Below are 26,089 nucleotides of genomic sequence, written 5' to 3' on the forward strand. Positions count from 1 at the left end.
TGAAAAGGGTCAAACAACATTTTAGATACAATGTATTTCTGTATTTAGGGTTAGGGCAGAAATACCTGTTCATGCTCACTCTGTCGTATAATGCACTCTTTGACCCGCGATTTGTGCATTTTGCGCAACTGTATGATTATGATAATAATTTCTTATATTTCTTTCCCTGACGCTCAGGAGCTCAAAAATTCCGTTATGGAAATCGAAATTTCCCTCTGGTCACTTAACTATCTTATCTGAGCAACACTAACAAACCGTCCATAATATTCTCAGCCTTAGGATCCATGCCGCCACTGTTAATAACAAACTTATAATCAGAATATCTCTCCATCGAAATTCATGACGGTTTATGTTTCGGATACCATAAAGTATGTATTGCTGTATTTCTCAGAGCATTTATAAGCCGCAGCTATATAAGGAAATTAATCAAGCAATATTTACTTGTCATCAGATAGCTTGACGCGGATAACCGCTGATCTCCGAATACCGGAGGAAGAACAACCAAAAAGAAGAGTATCGGTTTATGTCATACTGTACTATATTGTACGACATACAGTATCTATGTGCATATAGATAAAATCGTTCCAAGCATAAAGGTACTCATACACCCCATTAAATGGTGGCCTGTAATTTTTCAAAACAACGATAATACTCATATCCTGTGATTTCATAATAACAAACTGACCAAAAACAATATTTTGTGAAAATTGACGATGCTCACAATCTTCATTTGTCACTACGTGAGGAGCTTGGTAAAGTTGATAATGAATACATTGTACATGTTCCACTAGACGAATGATACTTCTAAATTATAGAATTTGAGACTCGCGTTATGAGCGCGCTCATCTCTCATAGGATATAGGATATGCTCTATGACCTATCAGGAAAACCTAGCAAAGGTTTACGGATCGTCTTTATACGATTAACCTTTTGGTTTAGTGATGAAAATATAAGTGAAACATCCGAATACTTACGATTTCTTGCTACAAATCGCAGACCTGAATGAGAGCACTTGAACAGCACGTTTGCAGAGCACAGTTGGGACGTTGTGGCGCACATCGCATATTATTCTGATCCTCGGCTGGCAACCATCGAGCTATGGGCAGCCGTAGTCATCGTCACCTGGTCACAGTATAAACCTATATAGTTACCTGAAGCTTTCATTGTGCTGTCTGACGAGATCTCTCGGATCCGTTAACGTCACGCATTAACGAATTTGAATGAGACAAAATCACGGGCCCGCCAAGTCTTATTTTAGCGATCGGTTTCTTGAGACGAGCTCGGCTAGTCTCACAGAACACACCTTATTTCTTTTACTTTAAAAAAAAATTCTCTATGAATTATTTTATTTACTCATTTCACATGTGATGTATTGAAAGCGGTGAAATAATATTTCATAGACTGCAATATATGTCAGGGAAACGCATTGTATATACAATACATGAAGTGTAGACATACTTCATATGGTAATCTACACTTTCAATGCTTAGATACGTGGATAATCATAAAGTGCACTAAAGAACATTTTGATTCTGCGATGAAATAGTAGGGCAAAAAGATCGAGGGAAGGCCTACTATCCAAACGATTAGAATAAGTCGTAAAAATCATGTTGTAAGAGGACACTATTTTATTTTTGTCATAATGCTTATATCCTTTGTACTTTAAGAATATTGACTCCTGATTATCTATGGGATATTACTTTCATGTAGAACTACTCCACATTGTACGCGATTCGATAAATTTGGTATTTAGTAAGTATCACTCCAAGTTCAACAAAGGAGATATATTTTACCACTGCTTATCTTGATCTTTTTCGCCCGCGTACTTTTCTTGGACTTCTAATGTCTGAAAGCAACGACTACAGGACATCTTGATGTGTTGATTTAGCAATCCGACCTTTTTGTGTGGCGAAAGTGGAAGAATGTACGTCACTAATTAAGAAGCTCACGACTCCCGGACAACAGTATACAAAGGGACTAGCATACCACGGAAATTCGCATGCTTTACCCGAAGGGGCGCTGACTGGGAAATCTGTTTACGCTGTTGTCATAGCTACATCCCACAGTCATGGCTGGAGTTGAAAGTGTATGGTTGAGTCTCATGAAACCGTTTTGGGAGGAATCAGTGTACCGTGATTCAGATTGTCAGTCTTACCATGGTAGGAACTCCATGGTTTTATCAAGGAGGTATATATATAGGCCTACTGTACAGTATCACACAAGATATACCGTGGTATTACTTCTTGGTTTAATGGAACACAAGAGAGAAAGTGGAAATTTGTCAGAAAGAAATAAAGGACATCAACATAAGCATACTGGTGTCATGTAGAATGATAAAAAAAAAAGGCATCATCGTATTAAGTTCACACACATACATTATCTCTCACTCTCTCTCTCTCTCTCCTCTCTGCATATCATATATATACATATTATGCCAGCTACAATGTATCTTTCTTTGAATTCGTGCGTAAAGGAAACCAAACCCAAAAAGATAGTGGATTGAATGATTGTGAAAGTTTGAGGAAAATTGGACAATCGATGCAAAAGTTACGAATTTTTAAAGTTTTGGTGTTGAAACCGCTGGATAGACTACTTAAGGCTATGGTGTCATGTGTGGACAACGATATAAAGAAAATATAAAGGGAATTCCACAAAATTCACTTTTCTCGCATAATGAAAGAGGACCTGAATAACCGCTTTCAGAAAGCAGGGAGAATATAATATAATATAATATAACATAATATAACATAATATAATATAACATAATATGATATAATATAATATAATATAATATAATATGATATTATATGATATGATATAATATCATATAATGAAAATGTAATTTAATACAATACAGTATACGTTATACACATCATTCCTCGAATGATCGTTTATGTATTGTCAGCTTGGTCATTCAGCAAAAATAGTGAATATTCCTTATTCTAAGTGTTTTATGGCGGGATTTTTGTAAGATAGTGTTTGGTGATACAAGTAACCATTCATACACATCAAAATGAGATACATATATAATTCGAAAGTTTTTGATTCACTGCTCCCAATGTTAACAGGTCAGTAATGACAGACGAAACCCTCTATCATTGGTGGCATTTCCTGAACTCTCCTTTGTTGATGGCACCCGTGCAGCATTAACGATCAATGACTGATGGTAGATGGGAGATGGACCATGGACCTACGTCCATGGAAGGACCAACAACGGCATCTTCTTCGATGGCTTTTATCATCGTCGAATCCGTGATTAGCAGGTGTCAGTACAGTACGAAATTAATCGCCTGTCAATGGAGACAGCGGGATTACGCCTGATTAAAACGCGACAGATTTGCATTCGTTCGTTACGGATATCGCGCCTTTCAACCATCAACTCCACCAAGAATAGTCGGTGCTGCCAGATTAATTGGTAAGAATGCTTAGAAAGCTCGTGACCCCCCCCCCCCCCCCCTTTCTCAGGAACAAAAGAAAACGCCGTAAGTTACGTAAGGGATGACAGGTTTACATTATCGTCGCTAAACCAGCTCCGCAACGAAATTAATTCACGTGTTTCATTAGATCGCGTCAATTACTGTCATTCGGCCTTGTAATTATAGGGCCTACTGCAAGTCTCTTCGTGAAAGGTATTGACATCTGTGAGTGTAGACCGAGATCCTAAATTGATTTACAGTGTATTTTCTTGAAGTTTGATAGAGTGTGTGCGTGTGTGTGTGTCTTCTTTCATATAACATAGTTATCTAATCATATTTTAGCACATGTACACTAAGGTTTTATAAGGTACAAAGTTTAAATGACTTCATGGATACCCTTTGATGACTTTAATAACAAAATCAGATAAGAATCACGTAAAAGAAAGTTTGCTCGACTGTTTTAATAGTGCATAAGTTTCAAATTGCCAATTACGGCTTCGGATTAGAATAAGTCTGATAGATAATAATATACAGTACACGACGTACTTCAGGAAATTCTAACGCACACAAAAGTAAGGTAAAATCCCCTTCCCCTTTACAATGTGTCAAAGAGAAATGAGGAATTTTGTAGAGGATGTCGGGAATCTCTTCCGTCCAAGTTCTGCCTGTTATTCACACACAAGATCATTGAAGTGCTAAAATTGGAAGAATCAGACTCATGACATGCTTTACAACAATCCACATTTCTCTGTGGGGTTTTCTGCAAAATAGAGCTAAGAAGTTATATTTTAAGACCCTGAAGTAGCACTTAGACTGGTTGTTCGTATTGGGTGTTATCAATTCGAAAATCTGATTGTAATTTTGGGGGCGACTTACTGCAGTATGTCCCCCCAAAAATTACAATCAGATTTTCGCATTGATAACACCCAATATGATTAATTTTTTTAAAATGCTACTTCAGGGTCTTAATATACAACATTTTAGCTCTATTTTGAAGAAATCCCCATTCGATTTGGTTAAGCGGTCACAGAGAAATGTGGATTGTTGTAAAGAATATCATGAATCGGATTCTTCCGAGTTTAGCACTTCAATGATCTTGTGTGTGAATAATAGGCAGAACTTGGACATGTTGGACGGAAGAGATTCCCCGACATCCTTTACAAAATTCCGTATTTCTCTTTGACCACTGAAGCAAATCGAGCGGGGGTTTCTGTAAGACGTGGGCAATCATATAAAGCAAACAGAATCAAAATTGGCTCATAAATGACAGAGAAGTAGCAAAGTGAAGATTTTGATCACACATGGACGCACACACGGACAGACGGACACACACACGTACGGAGCCCATTTCATAGTCCCCTGCTCGAACTCGTTCGGCGGGGACAATAAATTTCAGTGTTCAAAATTGTACACCAGACTCTTGCCCACATGGCTTTGCCACCAGCAAGTGAAAGGGGGGGGGGGGGGGCTATACAGAACTGTGTAAGCGATCATTCCTAAGTGTAAGCCTACAGGGAAATTATAGACTGTCAAACATTAAAATCCTGTACAGCTGTGCGTACACTATAATCCCTCTGACATGTACAACATACACGATACATTTCTTTCAAGTGTATGTAGATTGACGTAAATTGCCTGCTTGCAATATACAGTGGACTCCCATTATAACGAAGTCCTCAGGACTGGCAGTTATATTGAAATTTTGTTATAAACAAACAAATAAACAATAAAAATACATAGAGCTGATAATGCTTTGGCATGAATTTTTACTTCGTTGTAACCAGCATTTCATTATATCCATGTTCTATATTTATAACGGGAGTGCACTGTACCAAGTACATTTGTACATGTACTTGGTATCTTTCCAAACTTGTCTGAATGGGCCACTACGTAAAGTGGTCAACATATTCTGTAAGCCTGCATTTGACTGAAATCTGCGGCAGTCTTGATACTGTCTGCAGTCCTAGTTGAGTGGGCCTGTGGTTTCTGGCAGATTAAAAATGGTACACACCACCACACCATGCATCTACAAACCCACCAGTCAAAACTCCAAAAAGTGCCACAGCAAGGAGCCAACTTCACAAATTTTGGTCGCAACTTTAAAAACATGGAAATTTAATGGGTCTCCTTCGAAAAAGTGAACAGTAACAATTAATCGGATGTGAATGTTTAAGGCAATCAGTAAAATGAACATAACTAGCTGCCTTTCAGTCAGAGACACACTGCCCTGCACAGGTTGCTGCTAACTGAATACAAGATACAATGTTGTAATGATTGTACAAACGTCGGTTATCAGGCACAAAGAAAACGTCCATCAAATGTATCTGAATTTTCAAATTTACACAGCGCATGGTTTTGTATTTATCATATGACAGAACAGTTATGCCTCAGAGTTTATATAAAAATGACAGTACTTTATCAACAATGCTGAATTTCATCAGCCTCAAACATCAACTGAAGAGGAATTTCATTTCCCCAGAGAAATGTGGCTCATATCAATTAACTGTAGATAACTAAAATAAGTCCATATCCAAAATACCACTAGATATTTTTATGTACAAGAACATCGTATATACTTTCTTCGACATAAATAAGATCAACTTTTGAATGATGCGGAAATTGTGTCGAGCATGCTGAGGTAACATGATAAAAAAAAAATGTACATTCAGCTGGATCAAGTCATGCTGCTAAAGCCATTTTAATGGTTTATGCTACACATACATGCAAATGCTGTTGGAACTATTTACATGCATTCTCGAAATACCATTTTGTTATCACGTTCACATACCATTAAATATTGTGTACTTAACAGGCGATAATTAAAAAAAAAATACTTTGGCTTAAATTGTGATTACTTTTATATGAGCAGTTATGGCATCTAACGTGAAATATTCTAATCTCACACACATAAAAGTGGCAAGAGAGGTTTCAAGTGATGTCTCCTGCTGTTCTTTGACCTTATTTCAGAGGTCACTATAAATATGAAATGGATAGGAAATCTCTCTTGGCAGATAGAACATATTATATCCATCACTGTAGATGTACGCAATTGTTTACAAACTGTATGTAACTATCTTGTGCACAATAAGATTAAACATTCTTAATTAACAGTCTCAATATTCCCACAACATGAAATTGTATAAATGAGCACCAGCACAGCATGTATATCAGCACTGGGGTTCCACTGAAAAAATAAAGAAAAATAATAATTATACCCAAAACAAAACAAGATGGTATCTTTATATGCAAAACTATTCAAATATGTGTCATTCATTGCACATGGGAGGAACAAAAAAGTCAGTTTATGGAAGAACAAATATCCTTACAGGACTGAAGGAACTAAGAATTGACTCAAGTTCCAATCTGTTCACAGTACATGTAATATAAATGTGCTTTGATTCGAATCACTTTAACCAAGTAAACATACCAGGGCAGCATGATGATATACTAAACAACCTGAAGCAAAGTAATCATGTATATAATACCCACTTCTTCTAAACAAACCATACAGTGAGATATGGAAAGGGAGAAATTACACAAGTCTGCATCACATTCACTGTCTGCTAAGGATCAAAACAGAGAAACAAATGTAGCTGAGAAATATAGTCATAAAGGTAAAAACGTGCAATGAAAAGAGGGGGCAAGTTGACATGATTGGGACCACAAAAGTATCTGTTTGAAAGTAACGGCACTAAACTTAATTACATATCAATGACAGGACATAATTTGTCTACATCTCTTTATGATGGTCTCCTTTATAAAGAAAATGAATAAGGTTGGTCTAACACCACGCGCAATGGTGTGTGAATAAAACTTTTTTCTCTGAATCAATGCATATTTTGTCACCATTTATCTTGCTAAAAAAAAAAAAAAAAAAAACGGGAGGCAAATCAGAAAATTGGCAAAGTTTACCCTATTTAAAGAAGGAAAGGGGAGGGGGTTAAATTTTGGAAAAAAAATCCTCTCATTAGCATTACTCTTATCTAATTTCATTAGGTATTGATTATCTCTGTTCCCGACTCAAAGAGGGTGATTACTGAACTTGGCTGCCCCCAAACCGCCGGTACGGATGGAATGCCTGCGACTGCGAGTTGCCCATGTTGCCTCTGCCATAGTTGTTGCCGCCGTACATGTCCTGGCTCCCATCTGCCTGTCCGTAGCCTTGCTGCTGTTGTTGCTGTGGTTGCTGCTGGGGTTGTTGCTGGGCGGCCTGGTTGTACTGGTGGCCGGACATGTCACCACCAAACCCTCCTGCTGTCAACAAAAACAAACACATAAAACACCATAAAATTATTCCACCTGACATTAAGTTCATCTAAAGAAACAAATGGGCCATCAAATTCTTGATGACTTTATTTCCTGAAATTGGAAATTCAGTATGAGAAAGTATTGTTTCATCTGAGACGATAAGCGACATGGAAAATGACCCTAGATGTGATGCCTTGTCAAAATCTTGAGAAGATGTTACCTATATAATATCAGTGGTTGGGACCTCTGAGACATTTCACTAGGCCCTGCTTCTGGGCCACAATGTAGGACATATGCTGCACAAATCAAATCAATTACCAACCCAGGATGATGCCTTCTGAGCCATAATCACATACTGTAGATCATTTCTTATCATATTTTTTTTTTTCTCCTCTGCTTTTCAGTAGTTTGCCATCTCAAAAACACTGTTCCCTCTGTGGGGGTCACTACCACTCTAATGAACAACTTGACACTTTTGGCAGTCACCTAGACCCTGTAAACTTTGCTGTGTCTCCTGGATCCCTCCCAAACCCCTCTTTAAAACAAACAAACACACACACACACACAAAACCTAAAAACAAAACAGCAACAACAAAACAAAAAAGGGGATGGGCACGGGGGGAAAAAAGAAGAAATATTTTATTTGAATTGACACAAATTTGTCCCTGGTGCACTGCCCCTGGTGCCCTGGCCCTCGACCCTCACAGGGCCACCTGAAGAAGCTGAATTCCCTTGTTTCCCTTACCCCTAAGAATGAATCTTGCCAAGTTCGGTGAAAATCTTATCATGATGAAAATGTCAGTTCTAATCCCTGGGTCTACCTAAACATGCTAAATCCTGTAAGCATCCATTTTGAAAAACCTATGCCCCTAAGTCTATATGATAATCTTATTTTCTCACCTCTACGAGTATCTAACTGCGATATGACTTGGCTGTACTACTTCTGGATCTGGAAAATAAAATCTCCGAAATTAAAACATTTTGGGGCTTTAGGGCACAATCATGTGCCCCCATGGGGGCTACCTGAAGCGGATAAACAATTTTGAATCCCCTATCCTAGAATAGTTCCTCTATTGTTTTGTTATAATGGGAGCACAGGCATTATAAGACAAAAGCAAATATGAGTAAAAGTTTACCCAAGTATGATGAACAACAGACCACACACAATGGACAGAGGATAAAAATTCAATGAAGATATCTCACTGAGCTTTTTGCTCTGCAGAACTTAACAAGTATAAAGTCAACATACACTGTCATATTTGGTTACTGTATCTCAAAACACATGAGCCACTGGAGCACAGAGAATTGGTGAGAGAATGGTGCCAGTGGCACCACTGGAGCACAGAGAATTGGTGAGGGAATGGTGCCACTAGCACCACTGGAGCATAGAGAATTGGTTAAAGAATGGTGCCACTGGCACCACTGGAGCACAGAGAATTGGTGAGAGAATGGTGCCACTGGCACCACTGGAGCACAGAAAAACTGGTGAAAGAATGGTGTCACTGGCACCACTGGAGCACAGAGAATTGATGAGAGAATGGTGCGACTGGCAGCACTGGAGCACAGAAAATTGGTGAAAGAATGGTGCCACTGGCACCACGGGAGCACAGAGAATTGGTGAAAGAACGGTGCCACTGGCACCACTGGAGCACAGAGAATTGGTGAAAGAATGGTGCCACTGGCACCACTGGAGCACAGAGAAATGGTGAAAGAATGGTGCCACTGGCACCACTGGAGCACAGAGAATTGGTGAAAGAATGGTGCCACTGGCACCACGGGAGCACAGAGAATTGGTGAAAGAATGGTGCCATTGGCACCACTGGAGCACAGAGAATTGGTGAGAGAATGGTAAGGCTCTTCCAACACTGCAAAGAGCATCCATGAAGAAGAAAAAAAAAAGATAAATCAAAAGAGGAACTGACCTTGATTGTAGCCCTGCTGGTTGTAGGTTCACGCGTTGCGGCCCATAGGTTGAAGCCTCCTGGGGATAGTTACCCATGGAACCTACGACAAAGACATGGAACAAAAGTGGTTGCTTCAGTCTAATCGCAAATTCATCATTGACTACACGGACTCAGTTTTACTAGATGTACATCATTTTGGGCACTACAAACAGTACAGTGGACTCCCGTTACAACAAAGTCCTTGAGACCAGCAGTTTTCTTTCGTTTTATCGAAATTTCGTTATAACCGAACAAACATACAATAAAAATACATAGAGCCGATAACATTGTGGCCTGAATTTTTATTCGTTGTGGTACCCAGAATTTCATTATAACCATGTTCGTTATAACGAAAGTGCACTGTATATCTCCCACTTGCCTGAACAGGCATCAGGGCAAGGGTCCAAAACCTTGTGCAGGCAAATGCCAAATGGGCATAGATTGAATCTACAATACTCGCACAACAGTGAGTGTTCGCTCAAGGAGGTTCAAGAGAATGGAGTCACAACTGTCGTATTTCCTTTGAAGTCAAGTTCGATGCCGCCACTCGAAAGTATTTGAAGCATGTGGCAAACTGGATCTGCTGCGCAGATAGGAAGACAATTGACTCATGTCTCATTGCATAATCATCAGCCACTTTCTAACGAAAATACGTCTTTGTGATGGTAAATTCTTTTCGCCCTCCGTACTTATAAAAGATAGGTGGTATATGATGGTAAAGACACGGGGATGTGCGAATAGAAGTTGCGCAAAAAATGATGAAATAAAAATGAAAATTACTCGACTGGCCGTGCCTGGCCACTAATCTGATATATCTATTAATATAGAATTATACTCGAAGATTATTCCATATCAGTTTTATTTGGAGGAATTAACTGGAAAAGTGATAAAACCGGCTTTTCGGGAGGGCACAGTTTTAGACACTTTCACATGATACAGTTCTGATTTACACTTTTGCACATATTTCTTGAAGGGATTGACCTTGTTTAATGAGCTTTATCATTAAGTGAGATTTCGTTTCATTTAATAGATAAACAAGCAAAATATAGCCAACATTAAGTTAATGTTCAAAATGAATCTTCAGATTGCTCAGCAAGACGGCGGCATCAAACCCCGCCACCAAAGGCACAGATGCACCTGTGGAATTCTTTTGTACATCAATAGAGTAGTGACAACTGTTTGAATAATTACAGCCAGTTGGAACTCCATCTCTTAAACCTCCTTGGTTCGTTGCTCCAGGCAATGAGCAAGAAGGTTTGTAGCTCCCTAAATTAAGTCCTTACAGGATGGAAAACTTGGGCTGCATTCCTTTGGTACTAGTGCTACTGTCCAGATACTAATGTTTTTAGAAAAATAGTTCTATGCATTTAAATTCCAAACAGGACAGAAGGTCCCTCCTCTTTCATATTTTGGGCTTGAATGAGCAATCACATTTTTCATGATTTCTTGTTCCACTAACAGGAAAATGCTGGCCTGGATTTCATCACAAATGCAAGAATGCAGGTCATTCTTCTCCTTCATGCCATATTCCAATCACTTGAACTGAATCACAAATTCCTGCATATTTGGTTTGTGTCATTGTTGTTATTATTATCACTGGGGTTTTGTTTTTGTTTGTTTTTGTTTGTTTGTTTTGTTTTGTTTTGTTTTGTTTTGTTTTTTTTTGGGGGGGGGGGGGGTGGAATTGTGCTTCAATCCCTTTGCAAGCCTTACGGAACATACTAGGTTATCCAGCCCACCCCCCCCCCCCCAATAAAGCTTGTCATTGTTGCATTGCATACTAAATGAACTCACTATCCTCAAACAGTTGCAAACAGTTACTTTGTTGTTGAAATTCACAAGAGAATGAAGACACCTATACAAATGCACTCTCACATGCACACAAATATAGACACATCCATAAACCACACATTAAACAAACCTAATGCACACTCACATCCACAAACCACAAAATTAAACATACATGCACACACACACCACACAAATCACACATTGAACACACACACGACATATACCACCAATCACAATTACACACACACACACACACACAGTCATGCAGACACACACCAACACACCAACAAATACATACACACAAGTGCACACATGCATGTGACTCGTCAAATAGTTACACAAACTAACATAAACACACACACATAGCATACCACTAAACACACAATTACATAAACACACACACAAACACCACACACTGACATTAACACACACTGAACAAACACACGAAAGCAGGCATGGCATGCCATTGGTCACTCACCAGGGTTACCATACTGTTGCTGCTGACTTTGCTGTCCATACGGATCCTGTTGTCCCTGGCCATAGTTCCCATAGCTTCCATAGCCCTGGGTCCCTGTGGAAGCAATAACAAGAACAAGTATGAACAAAGTTGCTGCAGGCCTTCCACCATATCTCTGATCAATGCCAATTACTGAGTACTGAGTACACTAGTGCGTATTTGCCCCCCCCCCCCCTTTTCTTTTTCTTCATGTTCAAATCAAACAACTCTTCTGAGCATGGTATGGAGACAACGCAGTCTGAAGCAATGCAGTCTGACTGCACCTCAGACTTTTTTATCATAAAGCGAAAAAAAGAATGGCTGAATGTTATCAATTGTTATTATGGGCAGTCTGTGTTCCATTTTTATAAGGGAATAAGCCTACCCCATGCTTATTTTGTCTGGAAAAACAAACAAGAGTAGTGGATTCTAATAAAAACAGGAAATTGCCCACAAGTTGTTTGGAATGTCCATACAAATTCGCATCTTAATATTTAATCTTCACAATAATCACAAATGCAAGTTAGATTTCAAAGACCAAATGTGACAATTTAGGAATTCAAAAACACATTGGAAATGCTGGCGTACACAATTAATGTATGGAGCCTTATTCTAAGACTAGTGCTTATACTGGAGAAGCTCCTCCAAATAAATACAGTAAGACCGTACAATTATTGTCATTACTGTACAATCATTATTATCACTATTTTCATGGTAAAGTGCGAGTGCTCCATGCTTACAAATGCATGTATTTACAGTGTATGTCTACCCACATGGGCTGGATAATTCAGTTTGATATGAATGGAATTGCATGTATTTACAGTGTATGTCTACCCACATGGGCTGGATAATTCAGTTTTGATATGAATGGAATGGCAAGGTATCAAATTTTCCTGATCTTCTGAAGTTAACCTCTTGTGTGACCACAGGAGTGAATTCTCAGCACTTTTTGTTGTTAAGAAAGAACAACATGACTGTAATAATTTGGTTTTACATCCCGCAAAATCAGCAAATCAATCGTTTATATTAGTTTGTTGGTCCACAATATATTTCCTTCATGGACTACAGATATGAAGCAAATCCTTTGAGTGGAGCACTAAGAAAAAAAGAAGAATATGCATAAACAGATTTCTCATCGAATCAGTTGTCATACAAAAACAGTGCCAATCGTGAAGATAAAACTACGATCAGAAGCAACACGGCCAAAGCATGCAATACTAGTATTAGAAGAAAACTCCATGGCAGTGAAGAGGGCCTGTGGAGTACAGAATGACTGCAAATCATGCTAGATCAACATACAATGTACTAGTAGCTACAGGTTGTACATGTCCTGCTACTGCAGGATACTAGTAATTCAAAATGACAGAAAAAAACAACAACAACTCAAAAGAAAACCCCGCCCAAAAGTGAAGGTGTTAGTTCAACAATGGTGTAATCACGACAAAACAATGGGAGATTAGTCGGGATATGTATGGAGTACCTTCAATGAAATAAAATGATGATGATACAATACTGGGCCTTCTCAGACAGCTTTGTGATATTGTTCATTTTACTTGAATGGTAATGACTGAAATAGCCCTATAACAAGAATGGTCAGTAAGAATCCCTTTTCATGCCTTATTTCTAATAGAGTATTAAGTTTGTGGTGACATACTAAAACATAGTTTTTTGTCTCTTATGAGATAACCTTGACAAATAAAAACTGTACATGGATGAATCGTGATCTAAGTTATTCCAATTTCAACAGAAATGAGTCTGACTGGTTTAATTATAAAACTGTAATTCACCTTGAAGATTCACACGAGCATATCAATCCACACAACATTCATGGATCAGATAATATATGAAGCTGTGAACAACACTTGTAACATACTGCTTTTTTTTTTTTTTTCTTAATCTGATTGAGGTGGCAATCAGGAGATATATGAAAGGAACAGGACAGATTTAACACAGTAAATGACATCCTCCCACAACAACAACCGGAAAACCCTGCCATGGAAATGTTTCCTTGGAGGATGTGCATAAGACAAGTCCATTTCCCTTTTATTTCATGCTCTCCATTCTTCTGTTACATTGCTTTCACTTGTTTTGTTTTGTTTTGTTTTTTTTTTGGGGGGGGGGTTTTCTCAGCAAAAACCACCCACGGTATGTCATGAAAGCCAGATTGTAGTTGGAAAAGCATTATCTTCTCACACAAATAAAAGCAGACTGAAAGACTATCCTCATTATCATAAAGAAAAGTTCTTTCTGAAGCTACGGGGGTCATTTAATTAAAATTGTAGCCTATCTTTTAGACAAGTGTGATTCAAGCACATGCAATGACAGTTAAATTTGACATTTATAATTTCCATCAAAGCAATCGACAGTTATTTTGTTTTTATAAAATGGGTTCAAGAATGTAGCCAATTGGAAGCGCTGAAATGAGTCACGTGTGCTTGTATTAATTTCTCACTAACATTCACGGCCGACGTCACAATGTTTGCACTAGCAGTGCGCACTCAATCAGTTGTTACAAGTGCGTCGCGCGCTACTATACGCGCTGTCAATCCTGTAAACAACTTCTAGTTCGGGCTGCCGGCCGGCCTTTCTTGTGTGCATAACATGTGTGGCGTACGTATACTCTTATACGTACAGTACTTATATGTGCGGGATTTCCGAGTGCGACATGTTTGGAACGAACATCTTCGGACATCTTGATCCACAAAGGTACGTGAAAAATGTTGTTAGTTTTCGACCCATTTTATAAAACAAATGATGCACAGGATTATTTCGTGCCGTTAGTGGAGACGCAGCTCACTCTCAGGTATTTACAATGTAGTGCAACATGCACTCGGCTTCGCCTCGTGCATGTTTCACAATTGTAAATACCCTCGAGTGCGCTACGCCTCCACTAACGCACTCTATCCTGTGCATCATTTGTATACTAGTAATCCTTGTCTGGTCGTGGGTATATTGTTGCTACTACGAACTGGCTTTTCCCCCCCTCACATGACACTGGCTGTCTGAGTAAGGCTCTGTCTACCATCAAACTCTGGTTACCATAGCGAGAGCTTTTGCCTCCATCACCAGCTGCACTGGGCTTTCCTGCAAGGTACAGACATTGGTGTTGGGTGACACACTTGTACAGTCACAGACAGCATCTCCAACTTTTCAAACACACAAGTCTTTCTTTGCAACATATTACAATATATCCTACAACTAAAAAATCGAGCTAGTGCCACACCCATGACGATGCTCGCAACTGACCATTTCCAAACCACATGCAAATTTACTGTCTTGACTTAGCAGGCAATATTCTACGTTCACTTCAGACAATGACAACAAGGAAGCACTGAACAATCTACGTGTATTTCCAAGAAAATATCTTACTAAGAATACATACATAAAACTAACAAACAATAAATGAACTTGCCACCGTGTTCATACCTAGTGGGCAAAAGGCCCAGATGTACTGGCAGAATAAAGCATGTAAAACTCAATCTTCTGACACCCTACTGTTCACAGGAAAATATATTTTGCCTCCCCCCCCCCCCCCCAATGCTATAAGATATCACTATCTCAACAGGAGTATTCATGCAAGCACCTTGGCATTATGTTCAACCTTTAACATGCATGGGCACACAAAAACAAGCACACACAAAACATAGTATATCAGTTTTCTCTTCATTCATAACATAACTACATGTGGGTCAGTTATAATCTAGCTAAAATTCTTCATGTGGTCACTGGGTAGATGACTATATGTGAAAAACATCAATTTCTTAAGGCAGATCCAATAGGCACATTTACCATTTCCTTCAACAAAAGCAGATGTGTGCCCTTTATACACTAACTTCAACACTCTGGAGAAGGGGGCAACAAGCACAGAGTACAAATTGCAGTCATGCTAAGGAATGTGGGCGCACTGTTTAATCAAAATACAGAATCCACATGTATACAATGTACATTTACATGCCCTGGAACATTCTTCCAGTTCAGTTGGACAGTGGACAACTGACTTTTGTGGCTGATGGCTTACCATAGCTCTGCTGGCCCTGGCCATAGCTTTGCTGTTGGCCGTATCCTCCCTGCTGCTGCTGGCGGTAGCCATTGTTGTAGTTCTGGCCATAGCCCCCCTGCTGGTTCTGCTGGGGTGGCCCTCGCTGCTGGAAACCACCTTGCCCGCCATACTGGCCGCCACCCTGCCCGCCAAACTGACCTCCACTTTGGCCAAATTGCCCTTTGAAAATTACATGTATGGAAATGAGAGAATTTCAATACATACAGCCCATTTTCATCTCTTTCATTTCACATACCCACTGCATGTTACAACGACCAAAACAAGTTAGTCAGTGCTTGGTCCCAAAAGAGGTTAATTGTGACATCAAATATGTAGGATCATCAACAACACATTAGCCCTACTCATTGACAGGTTTTTCATACTGTTTTAGTGTTAGATCTCTGTCACTGCATGCAGAAACTAAAAGTTAGCAAAGAAGGTACTGTAAAACCAGAATTATTCACAGCATGAAATCACAAACTGCCACTGGCATTCAATGCCTTGTGCAGAAAGAGAAAGAGAGAGAGAGAGAGAGAGAGAGAAAAAAAAAAAAACACTTTCACATTCATTTTACCTTTGTGAATGTTGGCTCCATGCAAAATTTGCAAAAGTTTTGTGCACTTGAAAATTTCTGGTTTTACAGTGTACCACTCTGCAAACAAACGTCATTACCCCCAACTTTGTGCTTGGTCTTTCAAAGTTGACCATTGCCAAGGCTAGCCAAGTGCTACCACACTGGATGTCTGTCATTCACACATTGGTTACACATATTTTGTTACTGTTAAAAATACAGACACACTCACATTCACACAATTAAAGACACACAAACATACACACACACACACACACAAACACAGACAAACAGACAAACAAATCATCAAAGTATTAAGCCACAGGTTCTATTAATATTTGCACAGCAAACCATAATCCTCACCCATGGGCTGACCCATGTTCCACTGGTTATTGTAGCCTCCCATGCCATCGTTGAAGCCGGGCTGGCCACCCTGGTTGTTCCAGCCTCCTCCTGGGCCAAAGCCCCCCATTGGACCGCCCATCTGGCCTTGCCCTGGGGGTCCCCCAAAGCCGCGATTCATCTTTGGCATGGCTTTCTTGATTTCCATCTGCACAGGATCGAGAATCAAAACAAGAAGTAAGCACACCAGCAGTCTACACTCATATTAACAAGACAGACGTTTTTGTGCGCAAGTATTTTGTTCATATATACCAACATTCATTTTATTTTTTTTTTTTTCAAAAGAGAGAAAATAAAATATTTTAAATTAAGTGATTATTATACACCAGGGACAGTATAAGCTGAAATCAATCATATAGGAATATGGCATGCTCTCCTTACATTGATGAATTTTAGATTTATGAAATAACACTTGTGCTGCTAGGAAGATGGGAAATACTGTTTAATGATTGGTCTGACAAATTCATTTAGGCATCAAATGCCACCAAATGCAAGGAGCTACAAGAATTACTTAAATACATTCAGCTGCACTTGCTGTGTAATGACAAGGACATTTTCAAATGTAGCATTATATTAAGAAACAGATATTCTTGAAACTGTTCGAATGCAGAAACGGGTGCCAAAGTATCATCCTGGATACTGAAGATACATTGTAAGTCATTGCCAGAGAGATTTTCAGAGATCAGTAAGAATATTGGAAGGCAGAATTAAAGACATGTTATATGTAACATAGAAAACAAAACGGTTTTAAGTAATAATTTTAAGTGTCAATTCCATTCACTCTGGAACATGGAAAACAAAAAACAAAGGGTAATATGTAATGTCAAATATATTTAACTGATTTCCAGTACAATTCATGAACTGAACACCTTTTAAACTCCAATTTAACAACATTTTAATCTGTTACTGACTAGTTTACAAATGTGTATGTCATGTTACCCTGTACTTACCAATATTTTTTTATATTTTTTTTATTGATACTACATTTATTTGAGAATGAATTATGAATAAAAAACAACTCATTTAATTGCTGTGTTAAGGATTTGGAAATAATATGATTACTGAAAGGACAGAAAGAGTGGTTAGTAAGTACTTGATTCAATGTGCAATGATTGCTCAGATGGTTACAAATTATCCTCTAGTTTTGCACTATGAAGCTCTGCTACAAAGCTTTGCAATCCAATATGCACATCACTTTGCTTGGGGTAACAATTTCAAGCTGACCAATAGCATAAAAAACTTGGCAAAGATAAAGGTTGTTGAAAAACTCTGTGCACTGTCAGGAGAGGTAAAGCTTGGTGAATATGTTCAAGCCATACTGCAACACACCAATGGAAGATTGCTAACATTAGCCCACTGAAAATGCAAAGATACCAAAGTGCCTTTAGTGACATGTCTGGTGTGTTACAAGAAGACATATTCATTTTTATTTTTTTTTTTCGGTTTTGATAGAATTTCTTTCTTTTGACAAGGAGCCTCATGCAGAATCAGTGAAATCACAGGCTCCAATAAGATTGTCTCCACTTTGTCTTCAGAGCTTCATAGTTTCCATTGGGATGAAATGAGAAAAAGCAAACACTCCTAAAATAAATTAAACTACTTGGAGCATGCTGAGCATATAACTTAGTACAAATTATTGTACATGTACTTTTCACTGTCAAGTTTGCAATATATGCATGAATTTGTTTAAATACTTAACTCTTACCCAATATATAACAACAAAATTTACTTATTCCATTGAATCAATAAGTTACTGTAATACCACAACGTCAAAGGATGATTTCTAAATGGGAGCATAAGACGTAATACATTGTGGATAAAATTACTCATTTCAAAACAATGTTTTAATAGATACCTCATATTCAACAGCCTCATGTGTAATATGACTACACTCAGACGATAGAAAGCAAGCCTATTGCTGCTTAAAAATTACGGTACGTACATATTCTTACGCATGTATGTACACTTTAAGTACACTGTAAGTATCTTAATAAAAGTAAGTGTACAGATAGAAAGTACATTTCCTGCTTACGTAGTGCTCCAAGTACTTTAACTTATTCAAAACATTAGCGGCCCAATGTGAAAATGAGCTTATATTGAATTTTTACACAAAAACATTCACACACACACACTCATCAATTTTGTTCAGATGTGTTGATCAAATAATACTTTATTTCACTTGTTTAATACCTCTTACTTCAACTTACAGGAAAGCACTCTTTATTCTGAAGATTTGTCATGTAACATCAACATGACAGTTATCACATCTAATTAGAATAATTTTGATAGGAATCATTACAAAACGTATGTATCAAATTCTTTCAATGTTTAATTTGAATGATTACGACACATGATTACTTCTTTTGTATCTGTAAAAATACTATAACTTGCAAAGTCGAAAACATGTATGAATTTATATGCTTTCCTTATTACCAACCGAGAAATCCTTAAAACTTGTGGTTAAAAAAAAAGAAAAAAAGTTTGAATCTGTAGCCATGCTCTATGACAAAGTTCTTGTGTTTGTATTATATCAAGAACACTCTCTCACACACCCAGCAAGAACAAAGAAAAAAAAAAAGAAGAAAGATTAAGATAATGACTTAGAACTCTACCGATTTCCCCTTCAGGTCCAGATAATGCATTTTGACCAATTCTCCACGTCATCTTCACTAGCGAACGTCACAAAGCCGAAGCCTAGATACACAGGTACGGTACGGGTAGGTAGGTAGATACATGCCATTCCACAGTACGTACAAGTAATAAATCTTACTGGTAAGATAGGCTATGGTGCCACAGTGAATGCTAGTCCCTTGTAAAACAAACTGAACAAAATTTTTACATCATCTAACTTTGAAGGTTGCCTGCTAAGGGCCGACTCCTGTACTTATTAGAGCGAGTGTCTGTGAAACTTTAATCTGCAGTTCTGTACAATTGCTTGAAAATGTAGAACTTAAAATTTAAGCATACACATTCAAACAAACAAGGGGGGTGCTGATTTGTTTAAAACTGCAGTCAGAATATTTCATACAAAAAAAAAAAATCCATTGTCTCCTTGAATACAAAGTCAAATAAAAATAAAGTGTTTTGAAAACAAATTGTGTCTTAATCTTGAGTTTAATTATGATATAAATAATACTCCTTTCTTTCTTTCTAGTAATTTTACAGGTTAGAGGGACTAGCCATTGCACTGTGACAGCCTTATTGCTTACTCAGGAAATACCTACATGGAAACAAAAAAATGAAACACTAAAGAGGGAGAAAATACATTCAGTTATTAAAATAACAGTACGACTTACATGTAAGCATTCATTGTAAAACATGGTGAACTTCCAACGTGCATCCATCTCAAGTGGTAGGCATTCAACATAGTCAATTCTGCTCTTCGTTCTCTTTTGTTATCTTTCATTGTCGTCTCTTCTGTCATTCCCAACACCATGTTGAGGAAAAGGGTTTCTCGGCATATATATGCAAGAACAGTGTGATGGCTCAGAGAAAAAGTGTAGAATTGTGCAAAGCGTTTTCTTCCTTGGCCACTCTGATGGCAATGCGTAACCTGAAGCCTGTTCACTGGCTAATTCTGTTGCCAAATTATATAACACTGCATTCTCGTGTAATCCATGCCTCTTAAAATGTCACACACGATAACTCATGTAGCCAAACCATGTTTCATAACCATTTAAGGTAGAGACATAACACTGCTCTTTATACACAAACAGAACACCCTTATGCAGCATCATGAGTGGAATGTTACTTTTTTGCCATGTACTAGTTCATTAAAGGAACTGTATACATGCATGGTATGTGATTCCATGACTGCATAGATTACCTACTGATTGCTATAAATACCAATATGGTAAGCTAGATTATACGATACATTGTGCACAAATGCACCTGGTCACATGGATAATGCACAAGGTACAGGTCCTCACTTGATTACTGAATGCATCAACTTTCCCATTTCTGCCATCTGTGAAGAATGCTGCTCATTTGGCATACAACATTTTTACACCAATTATCAGTCTAAAAGAGGCTCTATCTGCACGCAAAAATATTCAAAGTGAATTAACTAGTTACTGTTATCACTTGTCACAGACTTTGGGAGACAGTTCTGATGACTTACCTCTATGTTTTCCAGTTGCATCATCAATCATGATATGCACATCCTCCACCTGCAATTAAGACAAAGCACACATAAACACAAAAACAGGATCTGTTAACAAGAACGGGGCAAGAGCATATACACCACTTCACAAATCAAAGATGTGTGCTGTCCAACTAAACTCTTAATGCACCAAGTTCACGTCTTTACACCAGACTGCAATGCACATACCCATGTCATATGCTTTCTACAAATACTGATAAAAAGGGGGTTATAAGAAAGAAGTCGACGATATAAGTTCATGTGAATATGCAAAATTTATGACTTTCAGCATGCAGCACTTCAGCAGACCTGCATGTATATCTCATCTTGCTCACAGCACACAATTGTTCCCAAACCAGAACATCAGTCTTCGCATACTAACTTAGCACTTCATCCTCTCAAAATGAAGAATTGTTTCTACTGCTTACGCATAAAGAGAAAAACCTCTTTTTTTAAAAAAAAAAAAAAAAAAAGTCTTGCCTTTGCTGTTCATGCAGGAACCAAAGTTGAGCAATATACAGTACTGCACATCTGCCAAGAACATCCACTTGGCCAGAGGTGCAAATACATAGTACATCAAACAGAATACCGGTACTGTCAAACAAGAAATGTTCACATGCATTTTAATTTTGGAAATTTTGTTGATGCCAGGTTTGTGAAATTACAATGCAGGCAAAAGTTCTTATTTACATTGTAAGGGCTGTTGGCTCCAATTTGCAAAAATTTCATGCTGGCAAACATTTCCTGCTTTACAGAAACACCATGAAGAAACTTGCCTTGCCATGCTGACTGAAGGCTTCATACAGATCCTGCCTTTCAGCCTGCTGGGAGATCCCACCGACGAAGATCTTCTTGGTTCGCTGGTCATCTCCTCTCGGCTTTGTCCCTCTTGCATTGCAGGGCTTGCAGTCAAGCTGGCACCAGCAGAAAACAAATCAAAACAACCAACCAAAATATTTTGTGCATTTTTGACAGCTGATCACATATACAGGTACATGTACATGACATCCTCAGAAAAATTGTAATTGTATCTTCACAGACATGGTTGTAAGTTGTAACTCTGCTACAAGGTCATCTGATGTGATTTACAAATTGATCACCTTCTGTATTCTGTTTCACCTTGTCAAAGTGCATGTCAGTGTTTTCAGACCTTCGGTGTCATGTAACAAAAGACCAAACCACAGTACATCAAATAGCCATCAATCTTGTCACTAATGCTCTCAAATTACAAACAACAATACAACTTTTATGGCATCATTTGAAGTTATTTACAGAATGATGTTTAGACTTTGTAATATAAATATGGCACTGCAAACAGACAAACGATCAAAGTGACAAGAGTTCATTAAACCCTGCCTTAGGTCTATTCACATCAAAGAATTATAAGTTTTTGGATCATGATGACAAAAATTCAATCTAATAAAATGTTATTCTCAAAACAAAAATAATCACTTGGAGGCATGCATAGTCCTGTAAATTCCCAAATTGTGCATGCTAAATGACCACAGTAAAACCCCACACACTTTTGTTAAATCTCTTTAACCCTAAAAGGCCGGGGGGGGGGGGGGGGGGGGGGGCGGAATCGCCCCCCCCCTCGACATTTCGCGCTATAATTCTGTTATGCGAGAAGGCCTCGTCGCGAGGCTTCTTGACTTTGTTTGTTCAAGTCTCGCGCAACTTTGAGACCAAATTTTTGACGTCCGCGCGTACTTTTGCGAAGCCACGCCCATTTTTGTAACGGAATGTCGCCCCAAAACGGGCACAATTTTGTGATTTTGTGTAAATTTCCTATGGAAAACAGTGCTCTGTCGTGAAAGTCATAAAAACCTGATTATTTTTACAATTAATCACTTTCATTGATTAGTTTTGTGCAAATTATGGTAGAAAAGTGGTCAGTGACAATTTCTAATGAAAGAAAAAAAGAAAAAACAAAAGTTGAAAAACAAGGAAATACATAAGAAATTCTGAAAACAATAAAATACATAAGAATTGAAATGAATTTTGGAAGTTTTTGTGATGTACAATTGTTAAATATGCTGCAACAGATTTACAGACCAAAAATTAGACTCTCAATGCTTTTAATTAGGCTAAAATATGATCTTGAGCTTAATTTGCATAATTAATCAATTAAAATTAGAAATTTATTGTTTCAAAAAATCTTATGACACAATCTTGTAGATTATGACGCAGGTCTCACGCATGCAAAATTTCATCGCGATCGCGCCACCAATGGCCGAGATCTCGGGGGGGGCGGCGGAATCCACCCCCCCCCCCCCCCCCCCGGCCTGAGCATAGCCAAAAAAGCGCGGCCCCTTTAGGGTTAAATCAAGATGCTTTTATTATGCATTGCAACATACATTGTAGACTGCAATAATGAAACAGTGGTGTGTTGTTTTTTTCTATGTGTATCACCATCCATGCAAATTAATTGCTGCTTTTTGAATGATACATCACACATTGATTCTAAACACTTTTTTTTGGGGGGGGGGGGTGTGAATGAACCTCCAATGCATTATCACAAGAATACAGCATAATAAAGTTTGGCAGAATACCATATTGCCATCAAGCTTTTGGGTGCCCTTCTTCTCCAGAATGGCGTCAACGCAGCTTGGGTCATTGTATTTGACAAAGCCATAGCCTTTGTTCTTCCGCGTGTCTCTATCCATCATGAGGACAATGTCAGCTATGGCTCCATACTGCTCAAAGAATGCACGGAAAGCATCTACACAAAGAGAACACACACAAAAAAAAGCAAAATACTGTTCACTACACTGTAATTAAATAACAAATTCGATGTAAAATAGATTTCAGTTTAATTATTTCAAGTACTCTTATGATGGAAGCAACTTGTCAAATATCAGACTCACATGCAATGCATCCACATTCCTAACAATACATTTGATGATTAAAATGTTTAGTTAACAAGCAGTAAGACTTTACACAAGTATGTTCAGAATGATTTTGATTTTAAAAACATTTTTTTTTCTCATCTCATGGATAAACTGCAGTTGGGAATATCATGTCAGCACAATACTTCAGAAAACAACAAGTGGGAAACATATTTCTCCCGAGAATCAGCAATATTTGAGGGGAAAAAAAGAAATAGAAGAGAATAAGAACAAGACACATGCTACAAAAAATGTGAACCAAACCAGGTGCTTAAAATCAGTAGCAACGTACAATTGTCGTCAAACTTTCCTTTTAATTACTCCAATTCTGAACAAATTCATATAAATTCTTGGGTTGCATTTTGATATTCACAAAAAAAAAAAAACACCTTGATGCTGAAAACATTTATACACAGCATAAAAATTTTGATCAGTGTCTTGAAAATCACAGCATGATACCATATCTCTAGTAATGGGACTCACCTGGAGTTGTGTCACGGTTGACTCCACCCACAAAAATTTTACTGCAAAGGAAGGTAAAATAAACCATATCAAACTTACGATTCCAAATAGTTTATGAATTCAATCACAGATTTAAAAAAAAAAAAAAAAAAAAAAAAAAAAAAACAGTGGTAAAAAAAAAGGGAAATGGCACGTCACTGGTGCGGTAAACCCTCTGCTCAACTGTGTTCAAGAGCTTTTTTTTTTTATTTGGGTAGCAGCGGTGGCTGTCCCATGCAAAAGCCGAAAGAACTCTTCTTGCAATCACACAACATATCAACTCATTTAGCACAAGTTCAATCCTAAATTAATTGCCTAATCTGAGATCAATCTGGTTTAGAAACAGAACTAAAAATAAAAAGTAACTGGGATATTGGTATGTTTCCAATGCACTGAGGCGTGCACATGAGGGGACAATGGCAAGGTTTTCCCTTGTCCTTTAGGGCCAGGGCAAATAATACAATCATTTAATCAGTAATTTATGCAAACTATCAAACACGTTCAATCACACGTCTCACTTGTCATCACTGCATTGCATTCACTCACAACATTAGTTTGCAACACTTGTCAAGTTCACTCAATCAATCGTGAATCAAGCAAGCAAAGCCAAAGCGTCAGTCCAGGCATATGACCCTTGTTTTTGTGACAATGACATTTATCACATAAATTTTCAGAAAGCCCCCCCCCCCCCCCCAAAAAAAAAAAAAAGAGATGCTACAGCCCAGACTAGAAATCTAGATATCTACTCCTAGTCTTAGCTATTTGATCAGAGTGACCAATTGAAATTCACATTCCGTTCCAGACGATCACCACCACTTGAGCTGTGCCCGCCCGCTCGTGCGTGCAGATCAGGCTAAATTTGTGTGGTCCCACATACCCATTTCAGTGCTGGAAATAAGGAACCTGTATATATATAGGCCCTATATTTTTTTTTTTTTTTAGGCCGGTCGGTCGGTCGACCGGCAATCGAATGACACAGTAAAATGACAATATGATCATACTGACTACGCACCCGACTTCTTCACCCATTCTGTTTCGTTTCTGATGAACTGGAGGATCAAGAACTATGTTCATTTAATCAGCTCTGCAGAGACGTCTTAAATTCCTGACTCTCTTTGGGGCCCAAGCCGCAACGAGATGTCCAGCGCGAACTTTATGAAAGAGAGAGGGATCGTATTGATCGAAGTTATTGTGCATGCGATGCGTGTATGAACAGCACTGGTGCCTGCCCAGTGCAGTGGTTGGGTGCAACCAGCCAACCGGGTTTCAGGTTTTAGGTCTTAGGGCTCAGCAGTCGACCTAGCTATCTAGGCGACGTGTCTGCGTGTACAGTATACTAGTACAGTGGAAACTCAGTATAACGAGATCCTTGGGACCGAGACAGTTTGCTCTTTATTTATCAGATACATGTATTTATATAATATTGGATGGCCTTGAGGTTAATACAAGGAAATATTGGACGAGCTATGCACAAATATTGCACGAGTCGAAGACGAGTGCAATATTTTGCTTAGCGAGTCCAATATTTCCTTGTATTGACCGAAAATAGGACATCCAATATTATCATTATTATCCTACAGAGGATTTTAGTAAAGAATATTTTCACTTAGGGGCTACCCTTTCTGTCTCTGAGTGCTGTATGGTATCCTACTG

The 26,089-nt window shown here is 38.3% G+C and overlaps 1 pseudogene; it reads right to left on the reverse strand.

Annotated features, from left to right (window-relative positions):
* Window positions 1-5,510: 5,510 nt before the first annotated feature.
* On the reverse strand, window positions 5,511-25,616 carry LOC140230795 (uncharacterized; annotated as a pseudogene).
* Between the last annotated feature and the right edge of the window lie 473 nt (window positions 25,617-26,089).

This window comes from Diadema setosum, chromosome 7 (assembly GCF_964275005.1).
Source record: "Diadema setosum chromosome 7, eeDiaSeto1, whole genome shotgun sequence".
NCBI lineage: Eukaryota > Metazoa > Echinodermata > Echinoidea > Diadematoida > Diadematidae > Diadema > Diadema setosum.